At 39.6% G+C, this 22,832-nt stretch overlaps 1 protein-coding gene and 1 long non-coding RNA gene across 7 annotated transcripts in view; one reads left to right on the top strand and one right to left on the bottom strand.

The window, feature by feature from the left end:
* cadps2 (Ca++-dependent secretion activator 2) overlaps positions 1-22,832 on the top strand; it is a 289,863-nt gene that overhangs the window by 184,795 nt on the left and 82,236 nt on the right. The gene's annotated exons all lie outside the window — the stretch shown is intronic.
* On the bottom strand, positions 1,718-2,097 carry LOC136179605 (uncharacterized). The gene is made up of 2 exons (XR_010666599.1): positions 1,953-2,097; positions 1,718-1,857 (listed from the first exon to the last, which is right to left on the bottom strand). It is a non-coding gene; the product is annotated as an uncharacterized lncRNA (long non-coding RNA).

Raw genomic sequence — 22,832 nt, 5'->3', positions numbered from 1 at the left:
CAAGTCTTTGTCTTTTAAGAATTTTTATGACTTTTTTTGTCCAATGGTTTTACAGTGTTTGCCCAGAGTTCAGTAAAGGCTATTTCACTTCAACCCGGTTTCATTTTGGGTTAAAACATCCTCAGACTTGGCCAGAAAAACCTTAATACTTTGACGATGCATTATTCTTAAGACTGTGAGTCTTTGTTGTTGGGCGAGTCCATAGCAAAATGGGTAACTTAAAAGTCTCGAAGACGAAGCAGAGTAGGATTTTCTGGCACAACTTCACCAACCACAAAGGTGAATGAAGAGTGAAAGGTTTTAAGAGGTCAAAAAGCTTACTCCGGCGAAAATAGACTCGCTGCCTATTTGAAACAGAGCATAGACGTAGTGCCGTTGGTGGCACTCAGCGGAGACAAACCGCAGCGCGCGATGTGTGAACACAATGATTGACTAGAGTGGCAGCTAAGTACTTCGTAGTGCACAGCTCTGGCGGACCACGGCTGACACGGAGTATGTGTGAATTGGCAGTTACTCTGCTATTGAGAGACATGCTTCTCACACAGGACTGAATCACAAACAGGACATGCATTAGTAGAGAGATGTCAGAGTGGTGATGCTCCTGTCCAGTGTACACATTGTATAAATAGAAAATAGCGTTTCCCCTACCATTATATTATGGGGGCGACCCCCCCCCCCCCCCCCCTTTGAAGGTCACGTTTATTTAATTTTATTTAGTTTCCTTTATAGCGCCAGATCACAACAATCATTAAAGGATACCTTTCCGATAGAACAGGTCTGTACCTTCTCCTGTTATTATATAAACTAAATAGCCTCATGTTATTTTTCTTACTTACACGACGGCATGTTATTTCTGTCTCTACATGGTCGCGAGTTTACAACTCTCATCTGCTCCCTGTATTGCGCACAGCGGAATTCCACCCCGATGCGCACACACACAGACACGTGCACGCACACACAGGTGAGCACATTCCCAGCAGTGGACAGAGAGCGTGCATCGGAAAATATGTCACATCAACCACCTCAAAAGGAGACAGAAATATATGCCCTATTTTTAAACGCTCCCAGGGTGGTGAAGATGGCAACACTCACGCTCCTGTGAGTTGCGCCAGCGTTTCTGACTTCCCATATCAAGAGGAAAAGTTCTTCCATAAACCCAAAAAGATACACTGCAATTACAAAAGCTACCCACTTTGTGGATGATTGTCATAAAAATAAATGGTCCGATGTTTAGTTCAGTGTACAGCTCAAACAATTGTTCAGTTGTTAGCCTATATTGACTGCTGTCATTCAAAGAAACACATCAACACCATGATTCCTTTAAGTGTTTGTGTCGATGTTTGTCTGCCCCCCCCCCCCCAAAAGCTTTAAACCTAGGGGAAACATTAGAAAATGTGTGTGCACCATTTTATGAATCTTGGACATGATTGTTTGAAAGCGAGGTCCATTTGTCTATTGCATTGGGTCCTAATTCTGGCTTATATTTCAGGCCATGTAACTATCGAAATGGGGTAAGAGAGGTCCCAAATGCAACTTCACCTTGGACTTAAAGCTTTGCGCTATAGATCAGTTAAATAGAAGCATCATGCTTTTTTAGAATATGACTCAGCCAGTAGGTTTTTTCTGTTTCTGCTTCAGTATATCGTAACATCCTGTTGGGTTACCTCTTCAACCCTCCCACTCTGTGTTGGCATTGAAACAATCACATTCCACGCAGTCTTTTTTGGTGTCTTTATTTCCACAAGTTCAGTTTAAATTAATTGTTGAGACAGTTTGGCAGCATTTAAACTTAAGATCGCCTTCAATCATCATCATCTTCTTTTACATTGTCAGGTTCAACGCCTTTTTCACAGAAAGCTGCAGAGAGAAAAAAGAGAGACATAATTCAGTGTTGTCTTCAATCACAGTCTCCATTTCAATGTTTAGTCTGACAAGTTTAAAGGGGGACGCACTATTCTTGGGGTTGTAGTAGAAGTCTGGATCCCATGTGAAACCCAGACATCTTGCTTGCGTCTTGAAGCGCTCCAGCTCCGAAGCCTTGACAGTCGTCTCTTTGGCTGTAAATAAAAATTGAATAAAATGAAGAAATGTTTCAGATGTAAAAGGAGTTATTTTCTCTCAGACTTGTTCCTCTTACCCATCAGGTAAACAGCCCGATATTGTTTGACTTCATGAATGGTTGTGGGGTTGGTGATGTTCATGATGTGAAGTGCATTGTTGGTGTTTATGCTGTCGACGGTGTAGACCAGACAGTCCTCACAAGTTGGCAAAGAACGATACGTGCAGGTGAAGTTGGACTCTGACGACATAAAGTAAAATACAAATTAAAACAACAACACTTTTATCTGAAACAGACACTGTTTAGCTCGGTACGAGTCTCAAATACAGATGGATAAATTGACATCAACTCCATAAGTTTAGACGACTAGACAAAACTCTTTCATTCATGACTTCTATCATTCACTGACTAAAAGAACAAACATTTACAAGCTCCAGTGTTATGTAAAAACAGGCAACTTACTTGAGACTACTGCAGTGTTGGTCACAATAGCGACAGGGGAAGATGCGTACTTGCAATATCCAGGGCTGTGAAAAAACGAGAAAAGGAAAGGCGACTTTATGTATGTCATTGGGAGGTTGAAGACCATGTAAGAAAAACCCTGTCCAGGACTGGAGTTTTGAACATGCTTGGAGAGGAATCTCCTTGGTAGTAATAACAGGCCTAGCCTAGCAAAGATGTGCATCAAAGGATGCATCTCAGCTGTTGTTTGAGGGAGATTTCTTTCCTCTCTTTGCTTATTTCAATCTTTATGTTTGATGTTTTTGCAGCTGATGTTGCACTGTTATATACTCACTGCCTGATCCCGATACTCTCAACAAAATCTCTGGGGCTCGACGGGTTTGGAGAGAATTTAATCCACATGCTCTTGGCTGACCTCTTCAAGGCTTTAAATGGTTCACTATCAATGAAACCCATGATGTAGTTCCACCTTCCATCGTAACTCTGTAGACAAACATAAAGTCAGTGAAGTAGACCCATCCTTCCAGCAAATACTAGAAACGTAGCGATAGTAGTAATGATCAAGACTGTTGAGAAGCCTCAATAATCATATCAAAACCTATAACCCACGTCCTCATTGCCGATGCTAACCTAGAGACCCAGATGGGAATCAGAGGAAGGCTTACCGGTGTAAAAGTAGAAAAAGGTTCGACCAAGGGTTGGCATTCTTCAGGAGTCAGAGCCGAGCAGCTCTGAAACAACCCCACCGCCAGAAGAAGACTGCTGAACCACAGATACATGATGCTGCAGATGGTTAGCTTCAGAGTAGAACTGGAAGGAAACACCAAAAAGGTAGTTTTCTCAGCGAAGCTGAATGATGAGCATCAGAGAACCACTCGGCTTTTATAGAAGCTGCTCATGGCACGGTTCCAAGTGTTTGGGCTTTTTCAATCTATTTGTCGATCTTCTTATTTACACTCAAGGGTTATAAAAGGAGATAACAGGATGTGAGTTTTAGGATTCCTGGGAACACTGGCATCAGCATTTTCAAAATTGTTGTCTTGTCCTAAGCTGCCCAGGATCCACAAATGCACAGTGTACAAATCATTGCAGGGAGTTTGGCTTTTTAGCTAAAACAAACTGGCTGCATGAACTCTGCACTTAATGGTACAATATCCAACACGCAATCCATTACTCGACCGCAAATTCTGTATTCAGGTCAAAATTCACAACAAATCCGAGACCTTTTTTTTCTGAAACTGACTTCATTATGCTGGCATAATTTCTTTAACACATTTGCAGTTGAGCTGATGCATCTCAAGTTTGCTGACCCTACTACTTTTTTGTTGGCTAGCAGACATTAGATAGCAAGCTAACAATCAAGTCATTGAGTTTGGCTTTTTGTCATGGTAAGCCATGGAAAAGGCCTGAATATGGATAACAACTGTGATTGTAGTCCTTCATCTTTCCAGCAGTCAACTCTACACTCGATTACATAACGAAACGAAACGTTACCTTAAATGATGTCGGTTCTGTGATGTCATAGGCTGCCAAGGTTAAACAAATACACAGAGTACAGAGTTAAAGTCAAGTGTTCTGAGATTTCCTAGAAAAACAGCCTGCCCTGAATTCCCCATTTAATCCAGGTCAGTTTTCAGTACATTGTACTCAAGCAAGCTCATGACCAAGGCTTACTTTTTATGATAGCAACATGTTGTATGTAGCTACATGTATCGCAAAGTGGCTAACCAGTTCAGCTAGCTAACATTTGGTAGCTGTTTGGCCAAGATGGCCAACAAATTGATTATCCTCTGTCCTGCTGTTACAAGCTTCATTTTACTGCTTCTTTTGTTTTCTTTAAAGAACAGGTTTTTACAAAGAAAACAATAGAAAAAACCAGTAGGATAGAACTGGAGCAACACAACAGAAGCTTACAAGTCTTTTGGCTTTTAGTCATTGATAGACTTTTATAGACCTAAACATATTGCCCAAAGTTCAGTAAAGGATATTTCACATCAACCTGGTTTCATTTGGGGTTGAAATGAGATTCCAGGTGCTGTTCTTCTAGGATTTCTAGGAAAGCAGTTTTGTTTTTTTAACATTAACAGATTTGTTGACTTGTCCTCGACTGCCAACGATGCAAATGCACAAGGTATAGAGTTCATCATAGGACTGCCAACTTTCTGTCAAAAAAACACAGACTTGATGCCTTACCTCCACATGGACCTAAATGTCTCATATCTGAAAAGAGTGATTGCTTAAACAAATCCATTTTAAAATGTTCAATTATACTGATTTTGCGGCAACTTGAAATGTGTTTTTCTTTGTTGTATAGTTCTGAGTAATTGAATATGTTCACATCATATTTCTCAGAAATTCCTGAAGACATTGATCATACTCCATTTAAAATATGCTAAATTAGCTTTTTTCAGTGTACTCATGGAGGGTCAAACAACTGTCACTAGATCATATTGATACTAAAGAAAACTTGATTGTGAAAAACTGCTGAAACATAATTTTTCTCTGACTGCTTTGTGAATGTATTCATGATGGCCATCAGACCGCTTATGTGGCTTTCTTTTCACTCGTTATCCTCTGTTATCACATTAGCGTCCAACTTCCATTTTTTCTAAAGTCAAAGGTATCTCCAGGTTCATCTAATTGTAAAATGGTTCATGAATATGTTATGTGTTTTCTTTTTAAAAGATTCCAGGTTAATTCGTCAATCAATTAAGGTTGGGAAGTATCTGAATGGATCTTTTGAAGACAACCCAAAGACTTGTTGTATTTGTGCAGAGGATTTCAAATGATCTCCTTCCAGTGACTTGTTAATAGCAAGGAGGCACAAGTCTGCCCGCCTAACGAAGCCCCCATCACTCAGAGATGGTTAAAGTCTGAATTTCCTGTTATTGGCATAGCCCTTGAAATAGAGTTACGTCCTCCCCCCAACTCTTATTAATCCACACATTTAGTGTGTCATTTATCCAGCTGTTTTTAATCTTCACTTTCTTCGGATGTTTTGAACTCAGGAATATTATTGGTTGGAGCGAGGTCATTGTCATTGGATTTTGTTCAGTTTGTACCCATCTTGTATCCAGATTTTAATCAATTCACCAGTGTCTGTAATTGGGCTGCCCGGCAATACTTATTCAGAATTGGCAGGCCAAGTTCACCATGTTGTTAGGTTGAGAGAAGTGTTGTGTGTCCAACTCTTGGTCTTTTCTTCTGCCAAATGTATTGCAGTACAAGTTTATTCAGCAAATGTAAGTGGTACAGTTTTTGGTGCAAGTTCAATTAAATCCACACTTAACACTCAAAATGCTGATAAAAGACTCCTGCAAAATGTGGGTTTTAGGGCACCTGCTATGAGTCTTACATGACTACAATCTCAGGGCACAGTGTCCCACAATGCAGCAGGTTATTCCTGTCCAGTGTACACTTTGTATTAATAGAAATGGAACATGCGCCATTCTATCTATCATGGGCATGCTGGTCTTGTGAAATGGCGCATGTTTTAATGTGCCTTGGGTCCTCATTTTTGCATGTATTGTGTGCCATTTAACTTTCGAAATGAGGTTAGACAGGTCCCAGATGCGACTGCCCCTTGGACTTCCAACTTGACACTATAGTATATTTAAATAGAAACATTATTTTTTTTTAAAGAATATTAATCAGCTAGTAGCTATATCAATTTTGCTGCGATAATATAACTAATGTCCTGCTGCTGTTACTACATCTGAATGTACCTGCTCCTAAAGTATCTTTACATCATATCTCTTCAAACACGCCCTCTCTGTATTGGATTGAAACAAACACAGTCGATACATTTAGGTCATTTTATCGTGTCTTTATTTCAAAAAAATAAGTTTAAATTATTTGTCAAGCAAGTTTGTCAACACTTCAGCTGAAGATTGCCATTAATCATCTTCATGTTCATGTGCATTGTCATGTCCTCGTACTTTGTCATGTTCGTGTACATCTTCATGTTCAACGCCTTTTTCACAGAAAGCTGCAGAGAGAAAAAAGAGAGACATAATTCAGTGTTGTCTTCAATCACAGTCTCCATTTCAATGTTTAGTCCGACAAGTTTAAAGGGGGACGCACTATTCTTGGGGTTGTAGTAGAAGTCTGGATCCCATGTGAAACCCAGACATCTTGCTTGCTTCTTGAAGCGCTCCAGCTCCGAAGCCTTGACAGTCGTCTCTTTGGCTGTAAATAAAAATTGAATAAAATGAAGAAATGTTTCAGATGTAAAAGGAGTTATTTTCTCTCAGACTTGTTCCTCTTACCCATCAGGTAAACAGCCCGATATTGTTTGACCTCATGAATGGTTGTGGGGTTGGTGATGTTCATGATGTGAAGTGCATTGTTGGTGTTTATGCTGTCGACGGTGTAGACCAGACAGTCCTCACAAGTTGGCAGAGAACGGTACGTGCAGGTGAAGTTGGACTCTGACGACATAAAGTAAAATACAAATTAAAACAACAACACTTTTATCTGAAACAGACACTGTTTAGCTCGGTACGAGTCTCAAATACAGATGGATAAATTGACATCAACTCCATAAGTTTAGACGACTAGACAAAACTCTTTCATTCATGACTTCTATCATTCACTGACTAAAAGAACAAACATTTACAAGCTCCAGTGTTATGTAAAAACAGGCAACTTACTTGAGACTACTGCAGTGTTGGTCACAATAGCGACAGGGGAAGATGCGTACTTGCAATATCCAGGGCTGTGAAAAAACGAGAAAAGGAAAGGCGACTTTATGTATGTCATTGGGAGGTTGAAGACCATGTAAGAAAAACCCTGTCCAGGACTGGAGTTTTGAACATGCTTGGAGAGGAATCTCCTTGGTAGTAATAACAGGCCTAGCCTAGCAAAGATGTGCATCAAAGGATGCATCTCAGCTGTTGTTTGAGGGAGATTTCTTTCCTCTCTTTGCTTATTTCAATCTTTATGTTTGATGTTTTTGCAGCTGATGTTGCACTGTTATATACTCACTGCCTGATCCCGATACTCTCAACAAAATCTCTGGGGCTCGACGGGTTTGGAGAGAATTTAATCCACATGCTCTTGGCTGACCTCTTCAAGGCTTTAAATGGTTCACTATCAATGAAACCCATGATGTAGTTCCACCTTCCATCGTAACTCTGTAGACAAACATAAAGTCAGTGAAGTAGACCCATCCTTCCAGCAAATACTAGAAACGTAGCGATAGTAGTAATGATCAAGACTGTTGAGAAGCCTCAATAATCATATCAAAACCTATAACCCACGTCCTCATTGCCGATGCTAACCTAGAGACCCAGATGGGAATCAGAGGAAGGCTTACCGGTGTAAAAGTAGAAAAAGGTTCGACCAAGGGTTGGCATTCTTCAGGAGTCAGAGCCGAGCAGCTCTGAAACAACCCCACCGCCAGAAGAAGACTGCTGAACCACAGATACATGATGCTGCAGATGGTTAGCTTCAGAGTAGAACTGGAAGGAAACACCAAAAAGGTAGTTTTCTCAGTGAAGCTGAATGATGAGCATCAGAGAACCACTCGGCTTTTATAGAAGCTGCTCATGGCGCGGTTCCAAGTGTTTGGGCTTTTTCAATCTATTTGTCGATCTTCTTATTTACACTCAAGGGTTATAAAAGGAGATAACAGGATGTGAGTTTTAGGATTCCTGGGAACACTGGCATCAGCATTTTCAAAATTGTTGTCTTGTCCTAAGCTGCCCAGGATCCACAAATGCACAGTGTACAAATCATTGCAGGGAGTTTGGCTTTTTAGCTAAAACAAACTGGCTGCATGAACTCTGCACTTAATGGTACAATATCCAACACGCAATCCATTACTCGACCGCAAATTCTGTATTCAGGTCAAAATTCACAACAAATCCGAGACCTTTTTTTTCTGAAACTGACTTCATTATGCTGGCATAATTTCTTTAACACATTTGCAGTTGAGCTGATGCATCTCAAGTTTGCTGACCCTACTACTTTTTTGTTGGCTAGCAGACATTAGATAGCAAGCTAACAATCAAGTCATTGAGTTTGGCTTTTTGTCATGGCAAGCCATGGAAAAGGCCTGAATATGGATAACAACTGTGATTGTAGTCCTTCATCTTTCCAGCAGTCAACTCTACACTCGATTACATAACGAAACGAAACGTTACCTTAAATGATGTCGGTTCTGTGATGTCATAGGCTGCCAAGGTTAAACAAATACACAGAGTACAGAGTTAAAGTCAAGTGCTCTGAGATTTCCTAGAAAAACAGCCTGCCCTGAATTCCCCATTTAATCCAGGTCAGTTTTCAGTACATTGTACTCAAGCAAGCTCATGACCAAGGCTTACTTTTTATGATAGCAACATGTTGTATGTAGCTACATGTATCGCAAAGTGGCTAACCAGTTCAGCTAGCTAACATTTGGTAGCTGTTTGGCCAAGATGGCCAACAAATTGATTATCCTCTGTCCTGCTGTTACAAGCTTCATTTTACTGCTTCTTTTGTTTTCTTTAAAGAACAGGTTTTTACAAAGAAAACAATAGAAAAAACCAGTAGGATAGAACTGGAGCAACACAACAGAAGCTTACAAGTCTTTTGGCTTTTAGTCATTGATAGACTTTTATAGACCTAAACATATTGCCCAAAGTTCAGTAAAGGATATTTCACATCAACCTGGTTTCATTTGGGGTTGAAATGAGATTCCAGGTGCTGTTCTTCTAGGATTTCTAGGAAAGCAGTTTTGTTTTTTTAACATTAACAGATTTGTTGACTTGTCCTCGACTGCCAACGATGCAAATGCACAAGGTATAGAGTTCATCATAGGACTGCCAACTTTCTGTCAAAAAAACACAGACTTGATGCCTTACCTCCACATGGACCTAAATGTCTCATATCTGAAAAGAGTGATTGCTTAAACAAATCCATTTTAAAATGTTCAATTATACTGATTTTGCGGCAACTTGAAATGTGTTTTTCTTTGTTGTATAGTTCTGAGTAATTGAATATGTTCACATCATATTTCTCAGAAATTCCTGAAGACATTGATCATACTCCATTTAAAATATGCTAAATTAGCTTTTTTCAGTGTACTCATGGAGGGTCAAACAACTGTCACTAGATCATATTGATACTAAAGAAAACTTGATTGTGAAAAACTGCTGAAACATAATTTTTCTCTGACTGCTTTGTGAATGTATTCATGATGGCCATCAGACCGCTTATGTGGCTTTCTTTTCACTCGTTATCCTCTGTTATCACATTAGCGTCCAACTTCCATTTTTTCTAAAGTCAAAGGTATCTCCAGGTTCATCTAATTGTAAAATGGTTCATGAATATGTTATGTGTTTTCTTTTTAAAAGATTCCAGGTTAATTCGTCAATCAATTAAGGTTGGGAAGTATCTGAATGGATCTTTTGAAGACAACCCAAAGACTTGCTGTATTTGTGCAGAGGATTTCAAATGATCTCCTTCCAGTGACTTGTTAATAGCAAGGAGGCACAAGTCTGCCCGCCTAACGAAGCCCCCATCACTCAGAGATGGTTAAAGTCTGAATTTCCTGTTATTGGCATAGCCCTTGAAATAGAGTTACGTCCTCCCCCCAACTCTTATTAATCCACACATTTAGTGTGTCATTTATCCAGCTGTTTTTAATCTTCACTTTCTTCGGATGTTTTGAACTCAGGAATATTATTGGTTGGAGCGAGGTCATTGTCATTGGATTTTGTTCAGTTTGTACCCATCTTGTATCCAGATTTTAATCAATTCACCAGTGTCTGTAATTGGGCTGCCCGGCAATACTTATTCAGAATTGGCAGGCCAAGTTCACCATGTTGTTAGGTTGAGAGAAGTGTTGTGTGTCCAACTCTTGGTCTTTTCTTCTGCCAAATGTATTGCAGTACAAGTTTATTCAGCAAATGTAAGTGGTACAGTTTTTGGTGCAAGTTCAATTAAATCCACACTTAACACTCAAAATGCTGATAAAAGACTCCTGCAAAATGTGGGTTTTAGGGCACCTGCTATGAGTCTTACATGACTACAATCTCAGGGCACAGTGTCCCACAATGCAGCAGGTTATTCCTGTCCAGTGTACACTTTGTATTAATAGAAATGGAACATGCGCCATTCTATCTATCATGGGCATGCTGGTCTTGTGAAATGGCGCATGTTTTAATGTGCCTTGGGTCCTCATTTTTGCATGTATTGTGTGCCATTTAACTTTCGAAATGAGGTTAGACAGGTCCCAGATGCGACTGCCCCTTGGACTTCCAACTTGACACTATAGTATATTTAAATAGAAACATTTTTTTTTTTTAAAGAATATTAATCAGCTAGTAGCTATATCAATTTTGCTGCGATAATATAACTAATGTCCTGCTGCTGTTACTACATCTGAATGTACCTGCTCCTAAAGTATCTTTACATCATATCTCTTCAAACACGCCCTCTCTGTATTGGATTGAAACAAACACAGTCGATACATTTAGGTCATTTTATCGTGTCTTTATTTCAAAAAAATAAGTTTAAATTATTTGTCAAGCAAGTTTGTCAACACTTCAGCTGAAGATTGCCATTAATCATCTTCATGTTCATGTGCATTGTCATGTCCTCGTACTTTGTCATGTTCGTGTACATCTTCATGTTCAACGCCTTTTTCACAGAAAGCTGCAGAGAGAAAAAAGAGAGACATAATTCAGTGTTGTCTTCAATCACAGTCTCCATTTCAATGTTTAGTCCGACAAGTTTAAAGGGGGACGCACTATTCTTGGGGTTGTAGTAGAAGTCTGGATCCCATGTGAAACCCAGACATCTTGCTTGCTTCTTGAAGCGCTCCAGCTCCGAAGCCTTGACAGTCGTCTCTTTGGCTGTAAATAAAAATTGAATAAAATGAAGAAATGTTTCAGATGTAAAAGGAGTTATTTTCTCTCAGACTTGTTCCTCTTACCCATCAGGTAAACAGCCCGATATTGTTTGACCTCATGAATGGTTGTGGGGTTGGTGATGTTCATGATGTGAAGTGCATTGTTGGTGTTTATGCTGTCGACGGTGTAGACCAGACAGTCCTCACAAGTTGGCAGAGAACGGTACGTGCAGGTGAAGTTGGACTCTGACGACATAAAGTAAAATACAAATTAAAACAACAACACTTTTATCTGAAACAGACACTGTTTAGCTCGGTACGAGTCTCAAATACAGATGGATAAATTGACATCAACTCCATAAGTTTAGACGACTAGACAAAACTCTTTCATTCATGACTTCTATCATTCACTGACTAAAAGAACAAACATTTACAAGCTCCAGTGTTATGTAAAAACAGGCAACTTACTTGAGACTACTGCAGTGTTGGTCACAATAGCGACAGGGGAAGATGCGTACTTGCAATATCCAGGGCTGTGAAAAAACGAGAAAAGGAAAGGCGACTTTATGTATGTCATTGGGAGGTTGAAGACCATGTAAGAAAAACCCTGTCCAGGACTGGAGTTTTGAACATGCTTGGAGAGGAATCTCCTTGGTAGTAATAACAGGCCTAGCCTAGCAAAGATGTGCATCAAAGGATGCATCTCAGCTGTTGTTTGAGGGAGATTTCTTTCCTCTCTTTGCTTATTTCAATCTTTATGTTTGATGTTTTTGCAGCTGATGTTGCACTGTTATATACTCACTGCCTGATCCCGATACTCTCAACAAAATCTCTGGGGCTCGACGGGTTTGGAGAGAATTTAATCCACATGCTCTTGGCTGACCTCTTCAAGGCTTTAAATGGTTCACTATCAATGAAACCCATGATGTAGTTCCACCTTCCATCGTAACTCTGTAGACAAACATAAAGTCAGTGAAGTAGACCCATCCTTCCAGCAAATACTAGAAACGTAGCGATAGTAGTAATGATCAAGACTGTTGAGAAGCCTCAATAATCATATCAAAACCTATAACCCACGTCCTCATTGCCGATGCTAACCTAGAGACCCAGATGGGAATCAGAGGAAGGCTTACCGGTGTAAAAGTAGAAAAAGGTTCGACCAAGGGTTGGCATTCTTCAGGAGTCAGAGCCGAGCAGCTCTGAAACAACCCCACCGCCAGAAGAAGACTGCTGAACCACAGATACATGATGCTGCAGATGGTTAGCTTCAGAGTAGAACTGGAAGGAAACACCAAAAAGGTAGTTTTCTCAGTGAAGCTGAATGATGAGCATCAGAGAACCACTCGGCTTTTATAGAAGCTGCTCATGGCGCGGTTCCAAGTGTTTGGGCTTTTTCAATCTATTTGTCGATCTTCTTATTTACACTCAAGGGTTATAAAAGGAGATAACAGGATGTGAGTTTTAGGATTCCTGGGAACACTGGCATCAGCATTTTCAAAATTGTTGTCTTGTCCTAAGCTGCCCAGGATCCACAAATGCACAGTGTACAAATCATTGCAGGGAGTTTGGCTTTTTAGCTAAAACAAACTGGCTGCATGAACTCTGCACTTAATGGTACAATATCCAACACGCAATCCATTACTCGACCGCAAATTCTGTATTCAGGTCAAAATTCACAACAAATCCGAGACCTTTTTTTTCTGAAACTGACTTCATTATGCTGGCATAATTTCTTTAACACATTTGCAGTTGAGCTGATGCATCTCAAGTTTGCTGACCCTACTACTTTTTTGTTGGCTAGCAGACATTAGATAGCAAGCTAACAATCAAGTCATTGAGTTTGGCTTTTTGTCATGGTAAGCCATGGAAAAGGCCTGAATATGGATAACAACTGTGATTGTAGTCCTTCATCTTTCCAGCAGTCAACTCTACACTCGATTACATAACGAAACGAAACGTTACCTTAAATGATGTCGGTTCTGTGATGTCATAGGCTGCCAAGGTTAAACAAATACACAGAGTACAGAGTTAAAGTCAAGTGCTCTGAGATTTCCTAGAAAAACAGCCTGCCCTGAATTCCCCATTTAATCCAGGTCAGTTTTCAGTACATTGTACTCAAGCAAGCTCATGACCAAGGCTTACTTTTTATGATAGCAACATGTTGTATGTAGCTACATGTATCGCAAAGTGGCTAACCAGTTCAGCTAGCTAACATTTGGTAGCTGTTTGGCCAAGATGGCCAACAAATTGATTATCCTCTGTCCTGCTGTTACAAGCTTCATTTTACTGCTTCTTTTGTTTTCTTTAAAGAACAGGTTTTTACAAAGAAAACAATAGAAAAAACCAGTAGGATAGAACTGGAGCAACACAACAGAAGCTTACAAGTCTTTTGGCTTTTAGTCATTGATAGACTTTTATAGACCTAAACATATTGCCCAAAGTTCAGTAAAGGATATTTCACATCAACCTGGTTTCATTTGGGGTTGAAATGAGATTCCAGGTGCTGTTCTTCTAGGATTTCTAGGAAAGCAGTTTTGTTTTTTTAACATTAACAGATTTGTTGACTTGTCCTCGACTGCCAACGATGCAAATGCACAAGGTATAGAGTTCATCATAGGACTGCCAACTTTCTGTCAAAAAAACACAGACTTGATGCCTTACCTCCACATGGACCTAAATGTCTCATATCTGAAAAGAGTGATTGCTTAAACAAATCCATTTTAAAATGTTCAATTATACTGATTTTGCGGCAACTTGAAATGTGTTTTTCTTTGTTGTATAGTTCTGAGTAATTGAATATGTTCACATCATATTTCTCAGAAATTCCTGAAGACATTGATCATACTCCATTTAAAATATGCTAAATTAGCTTTTTTCAGTGTACTCATGGAGGGTCAAACAACTGTCACTAGATCATATTGATACTAAAGAAAACTTGATTGTGAAAAACTGCTGAAACATAATTTTTCTCTGACTGCTTTGTGAATGTATTCATGATGGCCATCAGACCGCTTATGTGGCTTTCTTTTCACTCGTTATCCTCTGTTATCACATTAGCGTCCAACTTCCATTTTTTCTAAAGTCAAAGGTATCTCCAGGTTCATCTAATTGTAAAATGGTTCATGAATATGTTATGTGTTTTCTTTTTAAAAGATTCCAGGTTAATTCGTCAATCAATTAAGGTTGGGAAGTATCTGAATGGATCTTTTGAAGACAACCCAAAGACTTGTTGTATTTGTGCAGAGGATTTCAAATGATCTCCTTCCAGTGACTTGTTAATAGCAAGGAGGCACAAGTCTGCCCGCCTAACGAAGCCCCCATCACTCAGAGATGGTTAAAGTCTGAATTTCCTGTTATTGGCATAGCCCTTGAAATAGAGTTACGTCCTCCCCCCAACTCTTATTAATCCACACATTTAGTGTGTCATTTATCCAGCTGTTTTTAATCTTCACTTTCTTCGGATGTTTTGAACTCAGGAATATTATTGGTTGGAGCGAGGTCATTGTCATTGGATTTTGTTCAGTTTGTACCCATCTTGTATCCAGATTTTAATCAATTCACCAGTGTCTGTAATTGGGCTGCCCGGCAATACTTATTCAGAATTGGCAGGCCAAGTTCACCATGTTGTTAGGTTGAGAGAAGTGTTGTGTGTCCAACTCTTGGTCTTTTCTTCTGCCAAATGTATTGCAGTACAAGTTTATTCAGCAAATGTAAGTGGTACAGTTTTTGGTGCAAGTTCAATTAAATCCACACTTAACACTCAAAATGCTGATAAAAGACTCCTGCAAAATGTGGGTTTTAGGGCACCTGCTATGAGTCTTACATGACTACAATCTCAGGGCACAGTGTCCCACAATGCAGCAGGTTATTCCTGTCCAGTGTACACTTTGTATTAATAGAAATGGAACATGCGCCATTCTATCTATCATGGGCATGCTGGTCTTGTGAAATGGCGCATGTTTTAATGTGCCTTGGGTCCTCATTTTTGCATGTATTGTGTGCCATTTAACTTTCGAAATGAGGTTAGACAGGTCCCAGATGCGACTGCCCCTTGGACTTCCAACTTGACACTATAGTATATTTAAATAGAAACATTTTTTTTTTTTAAAGAATATTAATCAGCTAGTAGCTATATCAATTTTGCTGCGATAATATAACTAATGTCCTGCTGCTGTTACTACATCTGAATGTACCTGCTCCTAAAGTATCTTTACATCATATCTCTTCAAACACGCCCTCTCTGTATTGGATTGAAACAAACACAGTCGATACATTTAGGTCATTTTATCGTGTCTTTATTTCAAAAAAATAAGTTTAAATTATTTGTCAAGCAAGTTTGTCAACACTTCAGCTGAAGATTGCCATTAATCATCTTCATGTTCATGTGCATTGTCATGTCCTCGTACTTTGTCATGTTCGTGTACATCTTCATGTTCAACGCCTTTTTCACAGAAAGCTGCAGAGAGAAAAAAGAGAGACATAATTCAGTGTTGTCTTCAATCACAGTCTCCATTTCAATGTTTAGTCCGACAAGTTTAAAGGGGGACGCACTATTCTTGGGGTTGTAGTAGAAGTCTGGATCCCATGTGAAACCCAGACATCTTGCTTGCTTCTTGAAGCGCTCCAGCTCCGAAGCCTTGACAGTCGTCTCTTTGGCTGTAAATAAAAATTGAATAAAATGAAGAAATGTTTCAGATGTAAAAGGAGTTATTTTCTCTCAGACTTGTTCCTCTTACCCATCAGGTAAACAGCCCGATATTGTTTGACCTCATGAATGGTTGTGGGGTTGGTGATGTTCATGATGTGAAGTGCATTGTTGGTGTTTATGCTGTCGACGGTGTAGACCAGACAGTCCTCACAAGTTGGCAGAGAACGGTACGTGCAGGTGAAGTTGGACTCTGACGACATAAAGTAAAATACAAATTAAAACAACAACACTTTTATCTGAAACAGACACTGTTTAGCTCGGTACGAGTCTCAAATACAGATGGATAAATTGACATCAACTCCATAAGTTTAGACGACTAGACAAAACTCTTTCATTCATGACTTCTATCATTCACTGACTAAAAGAACAAACATTTACAAGCTCCAGTGTTATGTAAAAACAGGCAACTTACTTGAGACTACTGCAGTGTTGGTCACAATAGCGACAGGGGAAGATGCGTACTTGCAATATCCAGGGCTGTGAAAAAACGAGAAAAGGAAAGGCGACTTTATGTATGTCATTGGGAGGTTGAAGACCATGTAAGAAAAACCCTGTCCAGGACTGGAGTTTTGAACATGCTTGGAGAGGAATCTCCTTGGTAGTAATAACAGGCCTAGCCTAGCAAAGATGTGCATCAAAGGATGCATCTCAGCTGTTGTTTGAGGGAGATTTCTTTCCTCTCTTTGCTTATTTCAATCTTTATGTTTGATGTTTTTGCAGCTGATGTTGCACTGTTATATACTCACTGCCTGATCCCGATACTCTCAACAAAATCTCTGGGGCTCGACGGGTTTGGAGAGAATTTAATCCACATGCTCTTGGCTGACCTCTTCAAGGCTTTAAATGGTTCACTATCAATGAAACCCATGATGTAGTTCCACCTTCCATCGTAACTCTGTAGACAAACATAAAGTCAGTGAAGTCGACCCATCCTTCCAGCAAATACTAGAAACGTAGCGATAGTAGTAATGATCAAGACTGTTGAGAAGCCTCAATAATCATATCAAAACCTATAACCCACGTCCTCATTGCCGATGCTAACCTAGAGACCCAGATGGGAATCAGAGGAAGGCTTACCGGTGTAAAAGTAGAAAAAGGTTCGACCAAGGGTTGGCATTCTTCAGGAGTCAGAGCCGAGCAGCTCTGAAACAACCCCACCGCCAGAAGAAGACTGCTGAACCACAGATACATGATGCTGCAGATGGTTAGCTTCAGAGTAGAACTGGAAGGAAACACCAAAAAGGTAGTTTTCTCAGTGAAGCTGAATGATGAGCATCAGAGAACCACTCGGCTTTTATAGAAGCTGCTCATGGCGCGGTTCCAAGTGTTTGGGCTTTTTCAATCTATTTGTCGATCTTCTTATTTACACTCAAGGGTTATAAAAGGAGATAACAGGATGTGAGTTTTAGGATTCCTGGGAACACTGGCATCAGCATTTTCAAAATTGTTGTCTTGTCCTAAGCTGCCCAGGATCCACAAATGCACAGTGTACAAATCATTGCAGGGAGTTTGGCTTTTTAGCTAAAACAAACTGGCTGCATGAACTCTGCACTTAATGGTACAATATCCAACACGCAATCCATTACTCGACCGCAAATTCTGTATTCAGGTCAAAATTCACAACAAATCCGAGACCTTTTTTTTCTGAAACTGACTTCATTATGCTGGCATAATTTCTTTAACACATTTGCAGTTGAGCTGATGCATCTCAAGTTTGCTGACCCTACTACTTTTTTGTTGGCTAGCAGACATTAGATAGCAAGCTAACAATCAAGTCATTGAGTTTGGCTTTTTGTCATGGTAAGCCATGGAAAAGGCCTGAATATGGATAACAACTGTGATTGTAGTCCTTCATCTTTCCAGCAGTCAACTCTACACTCGATTACATAACGAAACGAAACGTTACCTTAAATGATGTCGGTTCTGTGATGTCATAGGCTGCCAAGGTTAAACAAATACACAGAGTACAGAGTTAAAGTCAAGTGCTCTGAGATTTCCTAGAAAAACAGCCTGCCCTGAATTCCCCATTTAATCCAGGTCAGTTTTCAGTACATTGTACTCAAGCAAGCTCATGACCAAGGCTTACTTTTTATGATAGCAACATGTTGTATGTAGCTACATGTATCGCAAAGTGGCTAACCAGTTCAGCTAGCTAACATTTGGTAGCTGTTTGGCCAAGATGGCCAACAAATTGATTATCCTCTGTCCTGCTGTTACAAGCTTCATTTTACTGCTTCTTTTGTTTTCTTTAAAGAACAGGTTTTTACAAAGAAAACAATAGAAAAAACCAGTAGGATAGAACTGGAGCAACACAACAGAAGCTTACAAGTCTTTTGGCTTTTAGTCATTGATAGACTTTTATAGACCTAAACATATTGCCCAAAGTTCAGTAAAGGATATTTCACATCAACCTGGTTTCATTTGGGGTTGAAATGAGATTCCAGGTGCTGTTCTTCTAGGATTTCTAGGAAAGCAGTTTTGTTTTTTTAACATTAACAGATTTGTTGACTTGTCCTCGACTGCCAACGATGCAAATGCACAAGGTATAGAGTTCATCATAGGACTGCCAACTTTCTGTCAAAAAAACACAGACTTGATGCCTTACCTCCACATGGACCTAAATGTCTCATATCTGAAAAGAGTGATTGCTTAAACAAATCCATTTTAAAATGTTCAATTATACTGATTTTGCGGCAACTTGAAATGTGTTTTTCTTTGTTGTATAGTTCTGAGTAATTGAATATGTTCACATCATATTTCTCAGAAATTCCTGAAGACATTGATCATACTCCATTTAAAATATGCTAAATTAGCTTTTTTCAGTGTACTCATGGAGGGTCAAACAACTGTCACTAGATCATATTGATACTAAAGAAAACTTGATTGTGAAAAACTGCTGAAACATAATTTTTCTCTGACTGCTTTGTGAATGTATTCATGATGGCCATCAGACCGCTTATGTGGCTTTCTTTTCACTCGTTATCCTCTGTTATCACATTAGCGTCCAACTTCCATTTTTTCTAAAGTCAAAGGTATCTCCAGGTTCATCTAATTGTAAAATGGTTCATGAATATGTTATGTGTTTTCTTTTTAAAAGATTCCAGGTTAATTCGTCAATCAATTAAGGTTGGGAAGTATCTGAATGGATCTTTTGAAGACAACCCAAAGACTTGTTGTATTTGTGCAGAGGATTTCAAATGATCTCCTTCCAGTGACTTGTTAATAGCAAGGAGGCACAAGTCTGCCCGCCTAACGAAGCCCCCATCACTCAGAGATGGTTAAAGTCTGAATTTCCTGTTATTGGCATAGCCCTTGAAATAGAGTTACGTCCTCCCCCCAACTCTTATTAATCCACACATTTAGTGTGTCATTTATCCAGCTGTTTTTAATCTTCACTTTCTTCGGATGTTTTGAACTCAGGAATATTATTGGTTGGAGCGAGGTCATTGTCATTGGATTTTGTTCAGTTTGTACCCATCTTGTATCCAGATTTTAATCAATTCACCAGTGTCTGTAATTGGGCTGCCCGGCAATACTTATTCAGAATTGGCAGGCCAAGTTCACCATGTTGTTAGGTTGAGAGAAGTGTTGTGTGTCCAACTCTTGGTCTTTTCTTCTGCCAAATGTATTGCAGTACAAGTTTATTCAGCAAATGTAAGTGGTACAGTTTTTGGTGCAAGTTCAATTAAATCCACACTTAACACTCAAAATGCTGATAAAAGACTCCTGCAAAATGTGGGTTTTAGGGCACCTGCTATGAGTCTTACATGACTACAATCTCAGGGCACAGTGTCCCACAATGCAGCAGGTTATTCCTGTCCAGTGTACACTTTGTATTAATAGAAATGGAACATGCGCCATTCTATCTATCATGGGCATGCTGGTCTTGTGAAATGGCGCATGTTTTAATGTGCCTTGGGTCCTCATTTTTGCATGTATTGTGTGCCATTTAACTTTCGAAATGAGGTTAGACAGGTCCCAGATGCGACTGCCCCTTGGACTTCCAACTTGACACTATAGTATATTTAAATAGAAACATTATTTTTTTTTAAAGAATATTAATCAGCTAGTAGCTATATCAATTTTGCTGCGATAATATAACTAATGTCCTGCTGCTGTTACTACATCTGAATGTACCTGCTCCTAAAGTATCTTTACATCATATCTCTTCAAACACGCCCTCTCTGTATTGGATTGAAACAAACACAGTCGATACATTTAGGTCATTTTATCGTGTCTTTATTTCAAAAAAATAAGTTTAAATTATTTGTCAAGCAAGTTTGTCAACACTTCAGCTGAAGATTGCCATTAATCATCTTCATGTTCATGTGCATTGTCATGTCCTCGTACTTTGTCATGTTCGTGTACATCTTCATGTTCAACGCCTTTTTCACAGAAAGCTGCAGAGAGAAAAAAGAGAGACATAATTCAGTGTTGTCTTCAATCACAGTCTCCATTTCAATGTTTAGTCCGACAAGTTTAAAGGGGGACGCACTATTCTTGGGGTTGTAGTAGAAGTCTGGATCCCATGTGAAACCCAGACATCTTGCTTGCTTCTTGAAGCGCTCCAGCTCCGAAGCCTTGACAGTCGTCTCTTTGGCTGTAAATAAAAATTGAATAAAATGAAGAAATGTTTCAGATGTAAAAGGAGTTATTTTCTCTCAGACTTGTTCCTCTTACCCATCAGGTAAACAGCCCGATATTGTTTGACCTCATGAATGGTTGTGGGGTTGGTGATGTTCATGATGTGAAGTGCATTGTTGGTGTTTATGCTGTCGACGGTGTAGACCAGACAGTCCTCACAAGTTGGCAGAGAACGGTACGTGCAGGTGAAGTTGGACTCTGACGACATAAAGTAAAATACAAATTAAAACAACAACACTTTTATCTGAAACAGACACTGTTTAGCTCGGTACGAGTCTCAAATACAGATGGATAAATTGACATCAACTCCATAAGTTTAGACGACTAGACAAAACTCTTTCATTCATGACTTCTATCATTCACTGACTAAAAGAACAAACATTTACAAGCTCCAGTGTTATGTAAAAACAGGCAACTTACTTGAGACTACTGCAGTGTTGGTCACAATAGCGACAGGGGAAGATGCGTACTTGCAATATCCAGGGCTGTGAAAAAACGAGAAAAGGAAAGGCGACTTTATGTATGTCATTGGGAGGTTGAAGACCATGTAAGAAAAACCCTGTCCAGGACTGGAGTTTTGAACATGCTTGGAGAGGAATCTCCTTGGTAGTAATAACAGGCCTAGCCTAGCAAAGATGTGCATCAAAGGATGCATCTCAGCTGTTGTTTGAGGGAGATTTCTTTCCTCTCTTTGCTTATTTCAATCTTTATGTTTGATGTTTTTGCAGCTGATGTTGCACTGTTATATACTCACTGCCTGATCCCGATACTCTCAACAAAATCTCTGGGGCTCGACGGGTTTGGAGAGAATTTAATCCACATGCTCTTGGCTGACCTCTTCAAGGCTTTAAATGGTTCACTATCAATGAAACCCATGATGTAGTTCCACCTTCCATCGTAACTCTGTAGACAAACATAAAGTCAGTGAAGTAGACCCATCCTTCCAGCAAATACTAGAAACGTAGCGATAGTAGTAATGATCAAGACTGTTGAGAAGCCTCAATAATCATATCAAAACCTATAACCCACGTCCTCATTGCCGATGCTAACCTAGAGACCCAGATGGGAATCAGAGGAAGGCTTACCGGTGTAAAAGTAGAAAAAGGTTCGACCAAGGGTTGGCATTCTTCAGGAGTCAGAGCCGAGCAGCTCTGAAACAACCCCACCGCCAGAAGAAGACTGCTGAACCACAGATACATGATGCTGCAGATGGTTAGCTTCAGAGTAGAACTGGAAGGAAACACCAAAAAGGTAGTTTTCTCAGTGAAGCTGAATGATGAGCATCAGAGAACCACTCGGCTTTTATAGAAGCTGCTCATGGCGCGGTTCCAAGTGTTTGGGCTTTTTCAATCTATTTGTCGATCTTCTTATTTACACTCAAGGGTTATAAAAGGAGATAACAGGATGTGAGTTTTAGGATTCCTGGGAACACTGGCATCAGCATTTTCAAAATTGTTGTCTTGTCCTAAGCTGCCCAGGATCCACAAATGCACAGTGTACAAATCATTGCAGGGAGTTTGGCTTTTTAGCTAAAACAAACTGGCTGCATGAACTCTGCACTTAATGGTACAATATCCAACACGCAATCCATTACTCGACCGCAAATTCTGTATTCAGGTCAAAATTCACAACAAATCCGAGACCTTTTTTTTCTGAAACTGACTTCATTATGCTGGCATAATTTCTTTAACACATTTGCAGTTGAGCTGATGCATCTCAAGTTTGCTGACCCTACTACTTTTTTGTTGGCTAGCAGACATTAGATAGCAAGCTAACAATCAAGTCATTGAGTTTGGCTTTTTGTCATGGTAAGCCATGGAAAAGGCCTGAATATGGATAACAACTGTGATTGTAGTCCTTCATCTTTCCAGCAGTCAACTCTACACTCGATTACATAACGAAACGAAACGTTACCTTAAATGATGTCGGTTCTGTGATGTCATAGGCTGCCAAGGTTAAACAAATACACAGAGTACAGAGTTAAAGTCAAGTGCTCTGAGATTTCCTAGAAAAACAGCCTGCCCTGAATTCCCCATTTAATCCAGGTCAGTTTTCAGTACATTGTACTCAAGCAAGCTCATGACCAAGGCTTACTTTTTATGATAGCAACATGTTGTATGTAG

This window comes from Labrus bergylta, chromosome 7 (genome assembly GCF_963930695.1).
Source record: "Labrus bergylta chromosome 7, fLabBer1.1, whole genome shotgun sequence".
Taxonomy (NCBI): Eukaryota; Metazoa; Chordata; class Actinopteri; order Labriformes; family Labridae; genus Labrus; species Labrus bergylta.
This window is presented reverse-complemented; position numbering and strand designations above follow the sequence as displayed.